The sequence below is a fragment of the Dermacentor variabilis genome, chromosome 9 (genome assembly GCF_050947875.1).
Source record: "Dermacentor variabilis isolate Ectoservices chromosome 9, ASM5094787v1, whole genome shotgun sequence".
In the NCBI taxonomy this organism is placed as follows: domain Eukaryota; kingdom Metazoa; phylum Arthropoda; class Arachnida; order Ixodida; family Ixodidae; genus Dermacentor; species Dermacentor variabilis.
Window position 1 is genome coordinate 32,909,678 of NC_134576.1, and position 3,251 is coordinate 32,912,928.

Consider the following 3,251-nt stretch of genomic DNA (forward strand, 5'->3'; position numbering starts at 1 on the left):
TTTTGCCTGCTGAGAGGATGGAACGCAATTGTTTTCAGCTTGTGTTACGCATTTTCAAACATTTAGTGGCGACAAACATGCTGCACATTTAGGTAGTGCATTAAGTGCTCGCATGTGTCATTGAGGTGGTCTACCCAAAAGCGCCACACCCGAACTTCACACTGCGGCTCGTTATGTCTTGCAAGAAATCTCGTCCTCGAATGTATAACTTAAAGCATTACCAAGTGTGCAGCAAGCTTTCGCCTTCAAGTATTACAGAGAGTGCAACACGCTGCCGAACTTTTCTGTAGAGATGTGGCAACTGTGCCCAAGCTAGCAATTTTGCGGTTCTTTAACTCGCCTACATCGTGATTTGTAGACCTTTTTGAGCGTTCTACACCCTTCAGCTCCGTACCCAGATCTTTAGAAAGCCCAGAAAATGCAGACTGAATATACTGATAAGCAGTGGTTGAATGAGCGCTGTACAGGCACGAGTGAACATTTCGATGAGACGTCAGAGCGATGACAAATCTCATTGACAGAACATTGGTTCCAGCCTGCGCATCTGTTGGTCGACCGCTGTTGATCACTTCAATTTCATCTTCCTATAAAACTCTATGTAACTTTACATTTCTACAAATACAGCGCGCCTTGACACTTTCCTTTGACATCCCCGCTATTACTCTGAGTTATCGCAGAACGTGGAGGTGGTGAAAGCCCACGCAACGCGCTGGCGTCCCGCTGACCCCCAGTTCGCTCGGGAATACAAGAGCCGACTCGTGGTGTGCGGTCTGATCGTCAAGCAGCACCGCGTGGAGACGTGCAAGTCCGCAGAGGGCGCAGCGGTCGCGGAGGGCGCTGCGACCACCGGTGCCACCGGCACGTTCGTGGTTCACACGGACACGACGGCCGCCAACAATCCCTGTCTGCAAGGCGTCGCCAAGTGACATAGAAATGACGCTTCTACAGCTTGTCGGCTGAAGGATGCATGCGGCGTAACGAACGATACATTTGATACCGTTCTCGTTTGGCTAATAAACGTGCCGCTGGATATGACGAAACCAGCCGCGAAACGGAAACGATTGCACACTGGGTAGAACGCTATTATCGCGATAGAAATTTTGTGGACTCTGGGGGCGCATTCGTGTCCGCGGTGGCGCTCCAATGACTGTCACAACACATGTTTTCGGGCCTCACGGTATTTGCAAAACGTATAAACTGGTAATGACTTGCTCATGCCTACCACGAACACTCCCGATTTCTTGCTATCAACAGAGGAAGCAAGGTTTTAGAGGCATCCGAACGCGCGCAGACATTCACTGGGTCCCCTTTGTGCGACTGCGCGTGCTACCTGATCTTCCCCAAAGAGAAGAAACAATACTTTGTCCTTACGTCGAGGCGTCGTATTCACCAGTGCATGCTCATTGTTGACAGCAGTGACCGACAGTGCCTAATGCGTCAAAGGAGTGGTGGCCAAGAAGCAGCCGAACGTCTTCTTTGCTACTGGGCCCATTTTCGACCGATGCGCGTTGTCTCTAGTGGCGAGGGGCATATCGGTGAGTAGCGGCTACCATCCTCCTCTCCCGCCACTGGAGGCGAGGGTGGTGGCAGGAGCGGGCTGTCCTTCCTGAGCACTCCATCACGGCGTCTTGAGGTGCTGGAATGCACTCTCGTCTCGAGCAGCTATAATAATTAGCGCGCAGCGACGAAAGCGCCCCCCCCCCCCCCCCCACAGCTCCGGTTGAGCGAAAGCGGGCGCCGTTTGCAACGGCGCCTTGTCGACTACCATGTAGCGGCGCGGCGCTAGAGCTGTGCACCACCCCCGCAGCCATAAACAACTCCGCGGGGCGTCCCGCGTGCCTCCCGTAAGCGGACCTTCGCGAGTGTTGGACACCAGGCACACGGACACATGATCCGACTCACTGTGCCGAATGTCGTGCGCGAGCTCCCTTTTCTTGTTACTTTGTTTACTGCTTTCCTTTCGCACTAGGCCCGCGCACCGCACTTCTCTATGCTCCTTTTCCCTCTTTTCTCCTCTCTCTCTCTAAAGTCCTCGCCACTTCCGGCGCGCTGCGCGCGCCCGCTCAATTCTCTTTTTGGAGAATAAACTAGACCTTGTTACCGAAAAGACGTGTGTCCGTCTCGTTTACCACGGCTCTACAAAGTGGTGACCCGGACGTGATCTTCGCGGCACTGCCGAAGTTATTGTGGAGCCATGCACAGCAACGATATGCAACCAGACACTGAACTTACGGGCACGACCGAGCAACAAGACGTCTCTGCGGTTTCCATCCGACTCCCACCATACTGGGACCGCAACCCTGCGGTTTGGTTTCTTCAAGCGGAATCGCAATTTATTCTCTCTGGCGTTCGCACGGAACAACGCAAGTACCACCTAGTTGTTTCGGCACTGTCGCCTACTGCTGCAGAAGAAGTTGCCGACCTGCTTTCTGGACCGGCTTCCGCCACTCCATACAGCGATCTTAAGGCTGTACTTCTCGAGCGCACAACAACATCGCAGCGAGCCCGCATGCAGCAGTTGCTCTCGGCAGAGGACTTGAGAGACCGTCGGCCAAGCCAGCTCCTTCGCTGTATGCAACAGCTCATGAGCGGCCACACAACAGTAAACGACGACCGCCTCCTTCGGGAATTGTTCATGCAGCGCCTTCCAGTAAACGTTCAGATGATACTCGCTACAGCCACGGTAATGGACCTCAACAGCCTGGCAGCCTGGCGGACAAAGTCATGGAGGTGGTGACGCCAGCGGTGTGCAACGTAACACCATCAAGCACCACTGCGAGTTCAGTGCCGCAAACATCATCCTCCGCCGCTTCTCCCATCGACGTGCTGTGCAATCACCTTGAACAATTAGTTTGTGCTGCTGAGCGTCATCGCACTTCACCCCGTCACGGAAGGTACCGCAGCTCGAGTAGATCACGGCGTCCAAGATTTTATCACCGCCGCTTCGGGCAGGAGGCGCGCCACTGCCTCCGTCCTTGTGCATGGCAGGGAAACCAGCCGGCCGACCTTTAATGGCGACAACCGGTCAGGGCCAAAGCAAAAGGCCTATTTTATGTCATGGACAGAACCACAGGCCAGCAGTACCTGGTGGACACCGGGGCGGAGGTCAGCATTATTCCCGCGCAACGTTCCGACCGAACTACACCGCCGACCTCCTATCTTCAACCTGTCAACGGTAGCAGGATACCTGTTTACAAGTCGCGGTCCCTCACCCTGAACCTTGGCCTGCGCCACGTGTTCCGTTGGGTTTT

The 3,251-nt window shown here is 54.5% G+C and overlaps 1 pseudogene; it reads left to right on the forward strand.

The window, feature by feature from the left end:
* The first annotated feature begins 2,194 nt into the window (after positions 1-2,194).
* Positions 2,195-3,012, forward strand: LOC142558291 (uncharacterized; annotated as a pseudogene).
* The last annotated feature ends 239 nt before the right edge of the window (positions 3,013-3,251 follow it).